Here is a 19566-nt window from a genome sequence, read left to right on the forward strand (position 1 = left end):
TATGATGGTGTCTGGTATGATGGTGTTTCCCTCGTTCACTTCCTCCTTGGTCTCTTCAGTCATGGTGTCCTCCTTGATCTCTTTTGTTGTGATGGTGTCTCATATGATGGTGTCTGGTATGATGGTGTCCTCCTTGGTCAATTTTAGTGTGATGGTGTGTGGTAGGATGGTTTATTGGGGCAGGTGGGACAGGGAGATTGGAAACTATATCACTATGGGGAGAAGTTTTTTTTTTTTTAAATATGGAACACTTCACGAATTTGCATGTCATCCTTGCGCAGGGGCCATGCTAATCTTCTCTGTATCGTTCCAGTGTTCCAATTTTAGTATATGTGCTGCCGAAGCAAGCACAAGAAGTTTTACTTTGTGGAAAAGATCATATTTCCTGCCAAGAAACGGGGAGTAAAGGACAATCACTACCCAGACAGCAGTCTGTGATGTTTATGCAGGCTGGGGGAGAGAGCAAGGGATCAGTGTGCCACATAAAGCTTTAGGGCACCTCTGCACCTCAGCCCTTCCCCTCCCCTCAGTGCTGGAGGCTATAAGAACTCACACCCTGCATGGCTTTTACATAGGTGTTGAAGATTCAAATTCAGTCTTTATGCTTGTGCAGAAAGCACTGTTACCTCACCCCTACCCAGCCCAGACCCCTCCACCCCTCCAGCCTCTCATTGGGTTTCAGAAGATTACTGTTTTTTCTTCTTTTTCTGAATGGTCATTCTACACCAATTAAGAATTCTCCACTGTGCCATTCCTCAACCCCTGGCAAACACCATTGCATTTTCCTTTCTTGAAAAATTACAGTACAGTACTCTCAGTTCCACCCCTAGATATACAGAAGCTTGTCATTCTGTGACTGACATGTCACGGGAAGTATGTGTTCCTCTGTGGTGGACCTACACCTACAGGTGGCTTTCCTTCCTGTTTAAGCTGAGTAATAGTCCATGATATATAAAGGCCACACGTGGTTGGTACATTCATCTGCTTACGGACAGAGAGTTATTTCCATCGTGGCTGTGGTTAAGTGCTGTTAATATAAACAAGCAAGCATCTGAGACTTTGAATCAATTATTTTTCCATAACTATGAAAGAACTGTTGATGAATGATATGCGATTTTGTGATAATGCATCCATATTTAATTAGGTAAAATACAAAGTGTTAAGGTGATTGGCTTATTAAAAAGTGCTACACAGTGTAGCTTCTTGATGAGTGCACAGAGCACCCTAATCTGTGATGTGTAACAGGTGGCCCCTGCTGACACCAAGCAGAAATGCGCATGAAGACATTTGGCTCAAATTTCCACAGGTGTTGTAACCCACATTTCAATGGAAGCAGTTTAACAAAGCAGGAGTCATTTGTTCAGTTTTCTGGAGGAGCATGAACACTAGCCTGGGATTCACCATCTGTCAGCGAGCATCTGTCAGTTGGCTCCTTAAGTGCACTCGTCCTTCAATTACTCGTTAAGCATGTGCTGTCCTCCCCACCAAGGATCATAAGAAGCAAGCAATTCGTTTCTCAGTGCCAATGAACAGCAAGGGACTGACGGTGGCGTAGCCATTGGAGACCATCATGTGGATACTGTGGTGGACTGGGTCACTGTCCTGCATCAGTCTTGAGGCAGATATGATGCAGTCCAAACAGTACATCAGGACGAAGAAGTTCATGACCAGCAGGATGGTCCTGGTGGCCCTTTGCAGTGGGGACACTTTTGCAGAAAGGCCGGTTCTGTGAAGGCGCCTAGCCTGTTTCTTGTGTCTGCACAAGAGAGCCACCATGTACCCACTGCAGAGGGCCATGAGACCTAGAAAAGACACATCTCGAAATATCCTCAGTATGGAAAATAAGGGTCTGCTGCTATACCCCATAGGTAAAATAATGCAAGATTCTGTGACAAATATGAAACCATGTGAGGTGACATTGAACTCAGCAACATAGGAGAAGGAGAAGTGAGCACCACAGGACATGTAAAGGCCCATAGCACAGGAAGGGGGGACAGGCTCTGCTGTGGGGATTTAGGTTTGAACTTTGCCAGACAGGTGCTTCTGGGACTGAGGATGATGGCCTGAAGGATGCTCAGCAGGCAGGTGACACAAAGAGAGAGGCCCCTCAAAAGCCTGTGCAAGTGGAACAGGGAGTTACACTTGATGTCATTCTACATATTCTGAGATGCAAGAATGTCAGCAGCTGCGAATCCAATGACTGTTAGCATCCCAAGGTGGATGAGGGCCAAGAGACTGATGAGTGGGTCAATGATCCGGAGCCTGCTTTCAAGAAGGAACTCAAAAAGGTGGAAGAGGAAGAGGATAATGTTGAAGGAGATCCCAATGCCTACCTCAGAGAAAAATGTATAATGTGTCAACAGCTCCATAAAGGGTCTTGATTCTTCTCATTGTATGAGACAAGGAAATAGAGTAAACATTTGAGAAGAAAGGCAAGAGAAATTATTCATCACAAACAGTAACAGCAACATTGGTACCAAACACTATTGCCTTTAGGAATATTGGTGGGCCCAGCCCAATACACCCCTCTGTACTCAAGTTTTCCTGAGTGCCAAACCTTCTCATTGTCAGTCATGCCTGGATTGTGTACCTATAGGTGCGCTCCCTTGCTGCTTCAAGTTTCCTGTGTATTAAAATGATCATGTATTACAGAAATGATTCCTTACCACTGCCTCATTTTGAGTTTTTGGGGGGGCATTGCCTGGTTTTTGTTTTGTCATCTTGTCAGGTATAGGAAAAGCTTCAAAAGTTTTGATTATTTCCCCTTTCTGTTTCCGTTGTTGCACTAAAACACCATAATCAAAACTGGCTTAGAGGAGGACAGGGTTTATTTGGATTAACTCTCAGGTCATAGACCATCGTTAATGAGAGGTGAAATCAGGAGCACAAAGCAGATAGTCAAGTCATAGCCACAGTCAAGTGCAGAGAGAGGAGGCTGAAGCCAGGGCTTGGAGGTTAAGAGCTCTGGCTGGTCTTGCAGGGCCTTTGAGTTCAGTTCCAGCATCTAAGTCAACTGGCTTACAGCCACCTGTCACTCCAGCAATAGGGCATGGATGACCTCATCTGGCCCCTAGGGCACCTGCGCTCATCTGCATATAATGCAAACAAATAATTAAATATAAAATTAAATAAATCTTGAGTTAAATTATAAGGAAATGTTGATGAAAGACATTAGATAGAGTATTTACTGTAATATACGTGTTTGGCCTGGAGAGACGGCTCAGTGGCTAAGCCTACATTTAGAATATATGTTTACATGCCGAATTCTGCCCTCTGTGAGCACTGCACATGCAAACAGCACACTGATATATACACAGACATAACACACACACACACACACTTCAAATAAGTAAATACAACACAATTTAAGGCGCCTGTTTATGTTTTCATTCACATTTTTTAAACAGGAAGACAATGTTGCTGTAAATTTGTCCCCTCATTATGGAAAAGGAATTTCATCAGAAAGTTAAGGTGTGTAAGGTGCTTGCTTTCTGTAGCTTATTCTGTGTCCATGTACTTAAGGATCCATAAGTTCCCCAGAGAGGAGGGATGTGTTTAGCACCCATGAACAAGTTATGCTATTTAAAGTTTCAGAACTGAGGTAGACAATTGTAAAAATCTCAACAAGTGGACTTCTCTTCCATTTTAATTGGCATAGATTTTTACTTAGATGAGGGTTACAGTATCTTAATTCAGCACATCTCTGTGTCCTGCTCTGACGAAGGCAGGATAATTTCCACCTTTTCAAATACTGTCATTTCTCTGTGTTTGACACCTTCAGGTCTTTGTGTTCCTTTGGAACATGCAAGCACTTGGTGTGGACAACAGCTATGCTGCAGTGCTCTAAGGCATGAGCACCATGACCTCACACAGCCTCTGCTCTGAACCTAACTTTCAGTCCTGTTCCACTGTCTCTTTCTGGAATTGACTGACCATTCTTCTTGCTATTTTGTGTAATCAGCTTTCATCTTGACTGAGAACAGACAGTTGGCTCCCATCAAAAGCTCAGCAAAGATGTCAATCATAGACATTTATCTGTTTCAGTCTTTAATGGGTTACAGTTGATCACTAGGACCCAACACAACCTTTGTGACATGCATGTATTTTAGTACATGTGTTTAATAAAAGGGAAAAAGGAATATTGAAATATATTGTTTGTATATATTATACACTGGTAATATCATAAGAGTAACTTCAGATCTAGCTCCCTGCTCCTTTACCTCATTTTAAACACAAGATTACAGACATAGCAATATAATCCTCATACCATCCCAAACTTTAATTACTTGTGAATCAAAGGTGGTGGATGCTGTCATTTTCAGTGTGGTTTGGCTAACTGCCCTTACAGATATTAAGGGACAGGGTTGTCTGGGTGCTGTGGGCCTACAATAATGATTATGATTTGTGAGTTTATTTATAATTACTTTAAAGCCATTGCAAAGGTTTTTCTACAGGTTAAATTCACAGATACAGCAAAGGGAAAAGTAGCCCTTTTCTCCAGAGTACAGTCCAGTTATACTCTGTTGGCATCCCAGGCACCAGGTCACCTTCCTCAATGCAGCCCCAGGAAATGCTGTAAAAAATATTCCATTAGTCATCTATTACAGACAACTAAACCAGCAATCACGTTCCTCAGGCAAACATGGCTCACATATGTAAACATCATGGCTCATTAAAGGAAAGACATACAATGACTTCTGAGCCAATATACCACTGTTTCCTTTAAAAGAAAAAAGACTTTAAAATGTTTCATTTTTACTTTATGTGTAAATGTAGTTTGCCTCCTGAATTGCTGAAGTGTCCCTTGCCTAGCCACTGTGTCCTGCACCAACAGTGCATTTTGCACATGGAGAAATCACACTCTTTCTGCCTCTGCTGCTCTGAAGAAAGGGAAGGAGATCACGGTCACAGAAAATGAATTTCTGAAATGTGACATCTGACTAACCCGCATCTGGGAATTTTGTGCATTGGGATGGAGGTGTGGGCCTCTTCATGCAGATTAGAAAGCATGCCCAATATAGAGAAAGAAGCAGCAAGGAGAAATCTGCACTTTCATTAGTGAGAGCCAGCAGCGAAGGCTGGACCTCAGAGCAAAGTGTTGCTAAAAGTCACATCACACAGGGATCTAAGAGCAGTCTCTTCAGTTCCACAGAGTGGCATCCCATGAGAAGCTAAGTCCTTCACCATCCTGTGAGAAATAGAACCTCACACAGCCCCAAACTAGGGACACATTTCATAGATAGTGGACTTGATGCAGTGGTCACGACAAAAGCAGAGAGCAGAAAGCCCTAACAGACCCTGCTCCAAGTTTGGTCACTTATGACCTATCTGGTGGACAGAATCCAGGGTGAAGTTTGAGGGCAGGATGTCTGTCTTCTCCTCTGCAGCATGGGTTCAAACATATCTGTTTCTGAATGAGAAGATGGTGCATAGTGTGGTTGCCCCACACTTACACCTCATGTCCAGACTCATGCCCACAAAGGACTTTGGTTTGCCGTGATCATGTTGCCTGACAGCAGCATGTCACAACATCACCACCTAAGGTGAAGCAAAACTCGGCAAAAGGCCTGAGGGGTGTGGCTGTACTGTTTGTGGTTGGGATTGGACTGCAGTTAAATGGAGAACCTGTCCTTCCTATTGTGCTGTTCTGCTTGGAAAATTAGGGACACTGGGGAGACATGGCTAGCACCACAGTGAAGGCAAGACAGCCACCAGCCAGGTGTAGACGCTGCATGCAGAGATACCATGGAGGGGCTGCAGTCCGGGATGCTATGAGCCAACATCTGGGAGGGTTCAATTAAGGACCGGCAGCTAGCTCCGAAGACAGCTAAGAAATGTCCACTGTATTTGTACATGGATAGGATTGTGAGGTTCAGCTTAGGGTCACACCGGCAGTTAAAATATTCGTAATAACCACTGTTAAAAATCTCTCTGTAGTAGTCAGTGGAAAGAAAATACTCTTTAAACATAAAGAAATAAGAAGACTTAGAGGAGTGCTCTACAGACTCCAGCTGTTGACACTGGTTCCTGCCACAGCCCAACCTGCTTCCCCCACCACCCAGTGACTCCTCCTGAGCAACTGTGACCTCCCTCCCAGTGTTCTCATTGTCTCAAGGACAAGGGAAGTAGGTCAGTTCCTGTCCATCTCTTCACATAGGTTCTTCAAAAGATGAGGTTTGGGGAAAACCAAGTAGAGGCAACAGGACAGGGTGGGGCTCAATTCTTCAAAGATTTCCTGGAACTACGAGATAGTTGGGCATTTCTATTCTGAAAAAGGAATGTTTATACAGAGACTGGAACACAGAAAAGATTAATGGACACAGGTATCATCTCCATTAGGACCATCTTCACTGTATAGTTGACAATCATTGTCCTGGCTAAATCATCATCACAGCACCTCAGGTGACTATTCCAACAAGCAGAGCAAGGTGAAGGGATGACATAAAATTAAACAGGGAATGCAAAGATTCTTTTTTTTTTTTTTTTTTCAATGCAGTTTATTCAGGAACATTGAACAATCCTCGGACCCCGGGGAAAGCCAGCCCACAGCTTAAATAGCCTCTGAGTAGCCAACCCAGGCGTGCCACGGGGGCAATGCAGATAGGTCCACATACATGGAAGCAAGCCAGATCCTCAGCCTTAGCCAAATGTGGAATTGTTCATGACAGAGAGCACTCACCATCGGGAAGGTGGAAGGCAGAAACCAGCTCCATCTTTAAGGCATAGCATTCCACAGCTCTCTACAGTTCCCCCTTCTTGTTTTAGATGCATCAGGCAAGAGTAGAGGTCTGATCTCTGATATTAGAAATAAATTGGGACTTTGTACAGATGTTCATTTAGGTGTCATCCACCCAAAGAGCCAATGTAGCTCATGCCTTAGTTGTACATAAAGGAATTAATGCTCAACTAAAAGGAAGCTTGATGGTGTTCAATCAGAGGATTGACTTCGTGCAGGAGCAAATTGATACCCTATGGCAAATCGCTCAACCTGGCTGTCAATGAAAGTATGCTGGACTTTGTGTCACTAGCATACAACATGAGAATTTTTCCTGTGCTGCAAAGATTCTTAAGAAATTCTAGTAGGTAAAAGTCAGTGAGGAGGTGACTGTTAGACAAGGTTTGAACATACAGCCCATTTCTTTTCCTAAGGCTTTCAGTGCCTCTAAGTAGTCACACTACAGAAGCCAGGGTAACAAAAATGATTCTTTTATAGCACATATGCAACAGAAGTAAAATTAAGTGCATTTGTCTGCATTCGAAATTAAAACCTCACCTCCTCACAAGATGCGCACAAATGAGCAATTCTGAAAACCTCTAGATGTTATACCAAACAACTTAATGTCCATAAAGTAAAATTGCTAATTTACTCCAGAGACGTAAGGAACTAAGCAGATATTAAACAAAACAAAACAAAACAAAACAAAACAAAAAACCCAAAGACTGCCTGGGGTTGTAGCACAGTGGTAGAGTCCTTGTGTGCCAAGTGATAGGCTCTGGGTTATGCCCCATTACCACATCATGAGTAAGTAAGTAAATTAATAAAGAAATTAATAAAGAAATTAATAAAGAAATTAATTAATCATTAAATTAATAAGGAAATTAATAAAGAAATTAATTAATTATTAAACTAATAAAGAAATTAATAAAGAATAAAGAAATCAACAAAGAAATTAATAATCAATTAATTAATAAATAAATAATTAATAAATAATTAATTAATGAATAATTAATAAAGAAATTGATAAAGAATGAGAAATTAATAAAGAAATTAATAAAGAAATGAGCCATATAGGCTTAAAAACTTCCCAAAGACTATAACATCTATTGTCTAAGATTCCACACAAGGTATCCAGTGGGAGTGGAACCCTCAGAGGAAAGGAACGGCACCCATTATCAGATACCCAACTCATGCCAAGGGGGGAAGTCCAAATGCTGCCACAGTGGCTCCATGAACATGTTAATGTGCAAACAACAGAGCTCAGCTGGGTGGGAAAAGCCCACACCTCTTCCCCGAGGGTGCTGGCTTCTGTCCTACTCTCTGGAACAGGCCACTTGCCATCCAGTTGCCATCTGGATTCCTGAAAGACTTCTGGGGCTGGTGTGACAGAGGAGGTGGCCTTTGTCTCCCTGGAGGAAGGGAGGGATTGGGATGGGAGGAGAAAGAGAACCACGGGGGGAATACAAAGTGAGTAAAGTGTAAATAATAAAGAAAAATAAAATAAAATAAGCAAAGTAATTAAAGAGCAGTCCAATTAGATTGTGTCAAAGGCAGTCCCTCTTCCCATACTATGGAACCCACTTGGACACTAAACTGCCATGGGCTACATCTGTGTAGGGGTTGTAGGTTATCTCCATGCATGGTACTTGGTTGGAGTATGAGTCTCAGGAAAGACCCCTGTGCTCAAAATTTTTGGTTCTGTTGCTCTCCTTGTGGACCTCCAAATGCCCCTCAACTGAAGAATGGATACAGAAATTGTGGTACATCTATACAATGGAGTATTACTCAGCAATGAAAAACAAGGAAATCATGAAATTTGCAGGTAAATGGTGGGATCTGGAAAGGATCATCCTGAGTGATCTATCCCAGAAGCAGAAAGACACATACGGTATATACTCACTCATATAGACATATAATATAGGATAAACCTACTAAAACCTGTACACCTAAAGAAAGTAATCTAGAGGAGGATTCTGAATAAAATGCTCAGTCCCCACCCAGAAATGTAAAGAGGATGGACATCAGAAGAAGAAGAAAACAGGAAACAAAATAGGAGCCTCCCACAGAGGGCCTCTGAAAGCCTCTGCCCTGAAGACTATCAAAGCAGATGTTGAGACTTATGGCCAAACTTTGTGCAAAATGCATGGAATCTTATGAAAGAAGTGGGAAATAGTAAGAGCTGGAGTTTCCCCAATTTAAGATAACACTGACTATAAAGATGTCAAATAGAGACATTATTAGATGGAAATATGTTCATCTATCACTGTCTAACAAAAAGTTGTTAGACTTTCACAAAGGCCTTTTATGTACCTATTGACATGATCCCATGGCTTCTCTTTTCGAGATCTCTTTCTTTTTGAGGGCCTCTATCTCTGTCTATTAACTAAAACATCCTGGGAAGCAGGTCTCAGGCATTGTCATCTCATAGAAACTAGGATATAGCCACTAGTCCAGAGAACTTGTTAATGGCCAGATGTCCAGAGTAGGTCAGGATGGATGTTAAGCCTGGACCTGTTACCCACTGATGGAACTGAGAAGATTGTTGGCCTCAGAGAGCCTTTGTTACTGGTTTGTCAAACTGGGAGGGAAGTGTTTACTTCTCAGCATGTTGGGGAATTGAGCAAGTAGTAGACAGTAGGTGTTTAATACTTCCTAAGTGCTTCCTAAGAAATCCAGAGTAGACTTCTTGTATTCTCACCAGAAAACAGCCTGCAGAAAAGCTCTTTTGCCTGGCCCATAATGGACACCTCAGACAGATGTCTGTCGGTGAGTGTGGATGTTGTCACTGTAGACAAAGGTGGAAGGAGTCAACACCAGTTACTGCTGCTCTCTGGCTTCTGACTCAGCATAAAACTTACATTTTCCATCATTCTCTACAAGAAAAAGATAGCTCTTATTCTTGAGAGCTCCCTGAAACCCAACATTTGGTTTACACAAGTCCCCTTCCCCTTCCTTGGCAGAGCTGAATCAGTAAGATTTTGAAATGAAAACAAAGGATTCTGGTCCATGGTGACCGCGTGAGTACCATAGCAGACCACACTGCCCACATGAAGGATTATTCCTCCAGGGCCAAGAAAATCTCTCAGTTTCAGTTCCTCCCCCTAAGTTCCTCCCAGCCCCCAACTGAACATCACAAGGCACTGACTTTCCTCACTGCTGTCTTTTCTTGTGCTTAGGCTTGGAAAAGGATCTAAACCCTGAAAACCAGCAACCTGTCTCACTAATTTCCTCCTTAGAGCTCTGAGGCTTGTTGGATAGAGGCACCAGAGCCCACTGAGTACTCTTCTGAGCCCTGTTCAGGCTCTTGCCTCCTCAGAAAGCACCCAGGGAGAAAGTCCTTCCTATAGATATCAATCCTGCAGTTCAAGATCCCTGGACATCCTTGCCTCTCCTGTGCCTTGTCTCTAGATCCACAAATGCTGTTCAGAATGACAACAGTAAGAGAAGGAACATGACAGAGCTTGGCATTGTTGACACAGCCCAGCAGCCCTGTATTGGTCATGTGAATGATGGTGAATACTGTCAGCTTCATGGGACCCAGAATCCACAGGACCCTCACTCAGCATGTTCTGGGCATGTCTGTGACAAAGTCTCTTGACTAGTGTACTTTTGGTGGGAAGACTCACTGACTGTGGATAACCCTGGGCTTGGTTCCTAGGCTGGGTGAAAAAGAAGCAGCTGAGCACCACAGTTCATCTTTGTTCCTTGAATCTGGAAATTTTACCAGCAGCTTCATGTTCCTGCTATAATGTCATTCCCCTCATGATGGGCTGCACCCTCAAACTACCAAAATAAACACTTTCATTCTAAAACAACTAACTAACTAACTAACTAACTAACTAACTAACTAACTAACCCAACTAATACCTCTCCAAAGAGGTACCCCGTTCAGTGTGAGCTTTTTCCTCTGCTCCTGGGATCTCCCTGTAGGTTGTATGTGGTCTCTCCTCATCTGGCCTTCTCTCTAGAACCAGAATCACCTTCCTGTCATAAGGCCATTGACTAAGGCCAAGGACACAAGTGAGGCTGTGACAGCTTCCCCCACCTACTACAGGCTGCAGAGGAATTTTCCCTGATTGGGGTGCCTGCCTCCCACAATGCCTTGCGGCTCACCTGGGTTGGTCACATTCAGGATCCCTGCTGCTGCCATTGGTCAGAAAACCTGAGTGGAGCAATAAAGCCATGACATCTTTGGGTTGCCCCAGAGAACCCAAACCCTAGCCTGAGCTGTTGCATTACCTCTCCCAGGGGAAGGTGGCAGAGTTTTCTTACCTGCTTTCTGTAGTTTGTACTCAGTCCCCTCCTGAGTTCTGGCCCTGGACTCTTGGTTTGCTCACTCCTTCATTTCCCATCCTTGTGCATCTAACTCTTGGTTCCTCCTTACTCCTGAGATGTCTCCACCTTACAAAGCAGAAGAGGAAGAGAAATTAAGTAGATAGATTTGAGATGAGGAGAGACTAGTGGGGTAATCAGGATGCTGCAGGTAACAGAGGCCCAAGTGAGTGCCCAGCTGAACCTTGTGGTATGAAGTTCTCTCCAGGATAGACTTAGTTAAAGATATTCCTCCTGCCTCCAAGTCCCAGCATTTCAGATTTTCTCACCTGTGTGAAATGCTTCTCTGCTCCTTCCTGGAATGCTCTAGGGTCTAGAATGTAGGAGTCCCCTCCTATAGCATGTTGATGCCAGTGCTGTGCAAACCTGATAGCGGATCCACTGGGGAAAAGAGCCCCTACAGTCCCTGTCCTGCAATTTGTCTTGTCTTCCTCTTTGCCAACAAGGCTCTCTCTGACACCAACTGTACATTCCCTGGACCAAGCTAGGAAAGGTCCCCATCTTAACTCCTGCAGTAGCAGGCACAAATTAAATTTATGAAGGTCCCTGGTCAAAGGAGCCAGACATTCTGGAAGAGCATTTAGACAACCGAAACACTCTCTGAATTAACCTGGTATACTAGTGCCTGACAAGTGTGAGTGATGGAGTAGCCCTCCCCCCCCCAACATGAGCCCCAGCACAGTAAAGTACATGAAGTCAGCTCACAGCCTAAGTGGTGTTTAGCAACATAGCACAGCTTAGGAAAACCATGGCTTCTCCCTGCAGAATAAGGCAGTGGTTGTAGTTCCAGAGATGGAAACTGGTTTTAATCCCTCAAGTGAGGCATGCAAATCTCCTTTAAGCCCACTTTGCTGTGGCATTGGTGCTGGGTGGGTCTGTGTGACCTCATCAAATCTTTTTCCTAATTTATTTTTTATTGATCACAGTTTGTTCACATTGTATCCCAGCTGAAACCCCTTCCCTCATTCCATTCCAATCCCACCCTCCCTTCTTCATCTCCATCCATGCCCCTCCCCAAGCCCACTGATAGGGGAGTTCCTCCTCCCCTTCCCTCTGAAGCTAGCATTTCAGGTCTCATCAGGACTGTCTGCATGGTCTTCTTCTGCGGCCTGGTAAGGGTGATCCCCTCTCAGAGGGGAGGGATGGTCAATGAAACAGCCACTGAATTCATGCCAGAGACAGTCCCTGTTCCCATTACCAGGAAACCCACGTGGAGACCGAGCTGCCCTGGACTTCATCTGTGCAGGGGGTTTAGGTTATCTCCATGCATGGTCCTTGTTTCGAGTATCAGTCTCAGAAAAGAATCCTGGGCCCAGATTGTTTGGTTCTGTTGCTCTCCTTGTGGAGCTCTTTACACTCCCAGGCTTTCTATCTTCCCCTTCTTTCATAGGTTCCCTGCACTCTGCCCAAAGTTTGGCTATGAGTCTCAGCATCTGCTTAGATATACTGCAGGGTAGAGTCTTTCAGAGGCCTCCTGTGGTATGCTCCTATCTTGTTCCCGGTTTTCTCCCTCTTCTGATTTCTGTTTTGTTTGACTTTCTGAGTGAGGATTGAGCATCTCACCCATGGTCCTCTTTCTTGTTTAGCTTCTTTAGGAGTACAGCTTTTAGTATGTTTATCTTATATTATATTTCTAATACCTCATCACATCTTACTCATATCTCCAGAACAGAAATGGACAGAGGACAGGGACAATAAGAATGACAGAATCCTATTACACCTGTATCTTGACAACTGTGGCAGTCACAGGTGTCCCTCTTTGTTTTCTAGTGTGATAAAACTATGAACAGAAACATCTTGGGGAGAAAACAGTTTATTTCAGCATATACTTCCCACATTACAGGCCATCACCAAGGAAGCTTTTTATAGTTATTTTATATAACTTTGTTTTTAGTTTCTCTCTTAACTCAACTATCACAAAACAATTGAGACGCATATTTGTTTAATAACAAGCTTCACAACAAAATACTGAGCAGTTATTACTCTATTCTTAACTCTCAAAGCTAATCTGGTTTCCTCCCAGCACGTATCCCAGAGATACTTGCACTTTGTAGCTTTCCTGCCTAGCTGCTTCTCCTGGTGTCTCTTAGACTTCTCCCTTGGCTAAATCCCCTACTTCCTCCTCTAACTCCTCCTCCCCTGGCTGGCAGGCAGTTGAGCCCTATTCTCTCCCCTGCTCATCATTTTGCTATCAGCAGCCTCATGGGCATACCTGGGACTATTGTGGAGCACAGTTTATATAACCTCGAGACAGGTGATTCTCAGAACAAGGATTTCATCCAGATGTGAGGGGTACAGAAGGCAGCATTTGAATAACACAGTAACCTTGTACCTACAGAAAATCAGGGCAGAAACCCAGGGCAGGAACCTTGAGGCAGGAACTGAGGCAGAGGCTACAGAAGAACACTGCCTGCTTACTGCCCTTGCTCCTGCTTGCTTGCTCTCTCATACCACCTGCCCAAGGATGGCACCCTCCACATTGAGTGGAACCTACCACATCCATCATGAGTTAAGAAAATATCCTGCAGATTTGCCCATAAGACAGTCTGATGGAGGATTGAGGTTCTTTCTTCCCACATGACCCTAGCTTGTGTCACCTTGATAAAAATTCAGTAGCAGTGCAGCCCACTTCCATATACCATGTGAAAGGACCTTGCAACATGCTTTGAAGGGACCAAATAAAATCTCCTAGTTATCTTCAGTAGTCAACTTGATACATTGACCTAGTGAGTCTCAATAAGAGAAGTTGTCGTTTTAAAAACAAAACAAAATTCCAATCATTTGAGTTTACCAATAAAGAGTCAGAGCAAGATGCTGGGGTGAAAACCTGCTAGCTCAGAGAAGCAGCTCACTTTATTTCAACAATATCCCAGTAGGATAAAGCCCTTTGTTCTCAGTTCAAGTCCCAGAGGAAAAAGCTCTTCCTATTCAGCTCATGTCTCAAAAGGAAAAAGTGTTCTCCTTCTCCATGTTGTCTTATGTACCTTCCTTCTCAATGTCCCTCCTGTCAGTTGAATCCCTGTCAGCTGGTTGGTTGCTTTGACTCTTGACCTAGGGTTAACTTTAATCCAGTTTACAGAAAGGTCTTGGATTAAAGGTGTGTTCTAGTTTTGAGCCATACCACAAGAACTTGTTTATAATACACAGAAAGCTCTAGGCTCAAATACTGAGCCACACCACAATTAGATACAGGTATTTACAGTTCACAGCCTTAGGACTCACAATGGAATAAAATACCCTGCATCAAAAGGTAGCTAAGAAAGCCAGGGGTAGAAAGCAGATGGGCAGTCTTCCTCTGTGGTTTCTGTTTCAGTTCCTGCTTGAGCTCCTGCCCTAGCTTCCCTCACTAATGTCCTATAGCCTGTAAATTGAAGCAAACTCTTATCTCTATGAGTTGGTTTTGCTCACAGTGTTTCATCACTACAGGAAAGCAAACCAGTACATGGAGCAACTTGAAAAATGATGGTGGGTCTTAGCTTGCTTGCAACAGACAATAATGCAGTCAGAAAAGACTTGAAACATTGGCCATTTAAAGAAGTATTTCCATAAAACCTCCTTCGTAGTGAGAACCACACTGTAAATATAAAAATGCAGCTCCTTTCAGTGCACAGTGTCAAAACTGAAAGCCAGATGGAACTCTGCATGCAGTGGTGGGAGAACATCATTGTTTAGTTTTGCTTCCTTTTCTCTGCGTCCAGTGTTAGGATATTGTGGAGCGAGGGTCTCACGGAGGTTTTCCTAGGGCTCCACGAACTTGATGATTTTATTTGAAAGATTTCCCACAGAGCATAGTGGAGCTGACAGCAATAATTTATCACAGAACAACATGAGGCATTCATAGTGGCAAAAGTGAGAAATGTGTGCAGTCCATCATGGAGGATATCGCTGTTCAGGGATGCACAACAAAGAGCCCATTGTTTGACTGTATGTGGAGGTAGGCTTCATACTTTCCCAAAGCCTGTGGAACAGAAGGCTCCTTTTGGTTCATGATGCTGGCATGCCCATCTACACTTATACTTAAGGAAGGGGATCATAGTATGTTCCTGTTCCTTGGATAACTTTTGTCTAGGTAGTTTGTAAACTATGGAGATGACAGGTTACTAGCAGTTCAGAAACGCAAGTCCTTTGATAGAATCAGATGCACATCTCATATCCCACTATTTTGACTGAAAATCATGTCATAGCAACTTTAAAAGAATCCTCGAAAGAATATAATAATACTCAGATAAGAACAGACATCTTTAGCACCTGTAAATACCTCTCTTTATTGGCCTGAATCCCTGCTACCTCTGTTGTCCTCCATTTTGTCTAGTCTGCATTTATCCTTTCATGAGGTTCTTTCATATTCTAAGCAGAAAGAATTGTGGTACTTACTCTCCCCTTCCTTAGAGTTAGTGTGCTAACAAGGACACATGATGGGAGATTCAAAGCTGGTTTGGAAGGAAAGGATGGGACCAGGCATGATGGCAAGTGCTGAAATATCTATTACTCCACAAACCCACTGAAACCTTCTCCTTAGGGAAAGTGAAGTAATGTTCTTTATCCTGTTTTCCCAAGCTTGAACAAAGCTCTTCCTGCTATGATCTCTGACTCCTGGTTTGTTTGGTGGTGATTTTAGTGGAATCATTTTAAGTTTCTCTCCCCTTATTTTGATGTTGGCTATAGGCTGGCTGTATATTGCTTTTGTGTTTAGCTATGTGCCCTGTATCCCTGACCTCTATAAGACTTTAAACATTAAGGGGTGTTGGATTTTGTCAAAGCCTTTTTCAGCATCTAATGAGATGACCATATGATTTTTTTCTTTCTGTTTGTTTATATGCTGAATTAAATCGATGGCTTTTCTTCCTGAGTTCTTAGATGGAACCTTGAGTTTATGACTTTTAATATTTTTTCCCCTTAATACCTGATGTTAGTCACATGGTCTAAATAACTATAAAATAGTCTCACCTTACAGCCTTTATTTTTAAATAACTCTTTTAATATTTTAATACATTTCACTGTAAAATATGAAAATTTCAATATCCTTATGTGTGCCAGAGGGCAGATTTGTAGAGTTGGCTCTCTCTCTCCCTTTACATAGGTTGTGAGAATTGACTCAAGATCAAGTTTTCTACCCACGTACCCATTTGAAAGCCCTTATGGGTATATCTTGTCTAGATTCAAAGCTGGGGTCCTCCTGTCTCTGTCTCTTAAACATACCGACCAGTGCCCACCACCACAAGCACTGTTGTTGGTTACATCACCTCCTCTGTATGTGTGATGCTACAGTGAAAGTTAATGCATGTGTTCCCTCAGAGACATTCTGCCAGCAGACCATTTGACAAACTTCCTGGTGTAAAGTTTAGACTCAGGACCTTGGAGTCTGGAGAAATAACTTGATGGAGAGATGACATCAGATACTGCAGAAATTGATACTTCTCTCAAAGAAAAAGTAAAATCAGAAAAATTCCAATCACAAAATATCCAAGAAATCAAGGACGCTATGAAAAGACAAAATCTAAGAATAATAGGAACTGATGAAAAAGAAGACTCCAGGCTCCAAGGTCCAGAAAATATTTTCAAGAAAATCATAGAAGAAAATTTTCCCAACTTAAAGAAAGAGATGCCAATAAATATACAAGAGGCCTACAGAACACCAAATAGACTAGACCAGAAAAGAAACACATCATGTCACATCATAGTCAAAACACTAAATCTACAGAACAAAGGAAGTATATTAAAATCAGCAAGGGAAAAATGCCAAGTGACATATAAAGGTAGACCTATCAGAATCACACCTGACTTCTCATCAGAAACTATGAAAGCCAGAAGGGCCTGGGCAAGTATCATGGAGACTCTAAGAGATCACAAATGTCAACCCAGACTACTATACCCTCAAAGCTTTCAATCAACATAGATGGAGAACACAAAATATTCCATCAGAAAACTAAATTTATGCAATATCTACACAGCAAACCAGCCCTACAGAAGATACTAGAAGGAAAACTCCAATCCAACGAAAAAACAACTTCACCCAAGAAAACAGGGCATACCGATAATATCCCAACAAAAATGAAAAGAAAACAAGCAATGAAACAGGGTAAGATCACCAACTCCAATACAAAAGGAACTAACATGCATTGGTCACTATTATTTATCAATATCAATGGACTCAACTGACAATAAAAAGACACAGGCTAACAGAATGGTTGCGGAAACAGGATCCAACATTCTCTTGCATCCAAGAAACACACCTCTGCAACAAAGATAAACACTACCTCAGAGTAAAGGGTTGGAAAAACGATTTTCAAGCAAATGGTTCCAGAAAACAAGCTGGAGTAGCCAACCTAATATCTAATAAAATAGACTTTCATCCAAAGTTAATCAAAAAAGATAAGGAGGGCCACTATATTTTCATCAAAGGAAAAATCCACGAAGAGGACATCCCAATCTTGAATATCTATGCCCCAAATACAAGATCACCTACATTCGTAAATGAAACATTATTAAAGCTTAAATCATACATTGATTCTAATACCTTAATAGTGGGGAGACTTCAACACCCCACTCTCATCAAGGGACAGATCAAGTAGACAGACAACAAATAGGGAAATAAGAGCACTCACAGAATCCCTAAATCAAATGGACCTAATAGACCTCTACAGATGGTTGCACCCAAACTCAAAAGAGAACACCTTCTTTTCAGCACCGCATGGAACCTTCTCCAAAATAGACCATATAGTGGGTCACAAAGCAAGCCTCAACAGATACAAAAAGATTGAAATAGTCCCTTGTATACTATCTGACCACCATGGACTAAAGCTGGACATCAACAACAACAGAAACAACAAAAAGTCAACACACACATGGAAACTGAACAACTTACTACTCAATGAGAGCTGGGTTAAGGAAGAAATAAAGAAAGAAATTAAAGTCTTCCTAGAATTCAATGAAAATGAAGGCAGAACATACCCAAATTTATGGGACACATTGAAAGCAGTGCTCAAAGGAAAATTTATAGCACTAAGTGCTTGCAAGAAGAAATTCGTAACATCACATACAAACAACTTAATGGCCCAACTGAAAACACAGGAAAAAAAGAAAAAGATACACCCAGGAGGAGCAGACGGCTAGAAATAATCAAATTCAGGGCTGAAATCAATCAATTAGAAACAAATAAACTGTTCAAAGAATTAATGAAACAAGAAGCTAGTTCTTTGAGAAAATCAACAAGATAGACAAACCCTTAGCCAATCTACCTAAAAAGCAGAGAGAAACTATCTAAATCAGCAAAATTAGAAATGAAAATGGGGACATGACTACAGACACTGAGGAAATCCAAACAATTATTAGGTCATACTACAAAAGCCTATATGCCACAAAATTTGAAAATCTAAATGAATGGATAATTGTCTTGACAGATTCCATCTACGAAAATTAAGCCAAGATCAGGTAGAAAGACTGAATAGCCCTATATCTCCCAAGGAAATTGAAGCAGTCATTAACAGTCTCACCTCCAAAAAAAGCCTTTGACCAGATGGCTTCAGCGCAAAATTCTACAAGACCTTCAAAGAAGTGCTAACACCAATTCTCCTCAAACTATTCCACAAAATAGAAACAGAAGGAACACTACAAACTCATCCTATGAAGCCACAGTCACCTTGATACCTAAACCACACAAAGATCCAACAGAAAAAGAGAACTTCAGACCTATCTCTCTTATGAACATTGATGCAAAAATACTCAATAAAATACTTGCAAACCAAATCCAAGAACACATCAAAGATATCATCCACCATGACTAAGTAGGCTTCATCACAGGCATGCTAGGGTGGTTCAACATACAGAAATCCATCAATGTAATCCACCACATAAATAAACTGAAGGAGAAAAACCACATGATCATCTCCCTAGATTCCGAAAAAGCATTTGACAAAGTCCAACACCCATTCATGTTTAAAGTCTTGGAGAGTCAGGGATACAAGGCACATACCTAAAGATAGTAAAGGCAATATACAGCAAGCCTATAGCCAACATCAAACTCAATGGAGAGAAACTTAAGTCAATCCCACTGAAATCAGGGACAAGACAAGGCTGCCCATTGTCTCCATATCTCTTCAACATAGTACTTGAAGTACTAGCCAGAGCAATAAGACAACTAAAGGAGATCAAGGGGATACAAATCGGAAAGGAAGAGGTCAAAGTGTCACTATTTGCAGATGATATGATAGTATACATGAGCGACCTCAAAAATTCAGCCAGAGAATCCTTCAGCTGATAAACACCTTCAGCAAAGTGGCAGGATACAAAATCAACTCAAAAAAATCAGAAGCCCTCCTGTATACCAAAGACTTAAAAGGCTGAGAAAGAAACTAGGGAAACAATACCCTTCACAATAGCCACTGATAACATAAAGTACCTAGGTGTGACTCTAACCAAGCAAGTGAAAGACCTATTTGAGAAAAACTTCAAGTCTCTGAAGAAGAAATCGAAGATATCAGAAGATGGAAAGATCCCCTGTGCTCATGGATTGGTAG

At 42.1% G+C, this 19566-nt stretch overlaps 1 pseudogene; it reads right to left on the bottom strand.

The window, feature by feature from the left end:
- Window positions 1–236: 236 nt before the first annotated feature.
- Window positions 237–351, bottom strand: LOC132654501 (U6 spliceosomal RNA; annotated as a pseudogene).
- Window positions 352–19566: the final 19215 nt, after the last annotated feature.

The sequence above is a fragment of the Meriones unguiculatus genome, chromosome 5 (assembly GCF_030254825.1).
Source record: "Meriones unguiculatus strain TT.TT164.6M chromosome 5, Bangor_MerUng_6.1, whole genome shotgun sequence".
NCBI lineage: Eukaryota > Metazoa > Chordata > Mammalia > Rodentia > Muridae > Meriones > Meriones unguiculatus.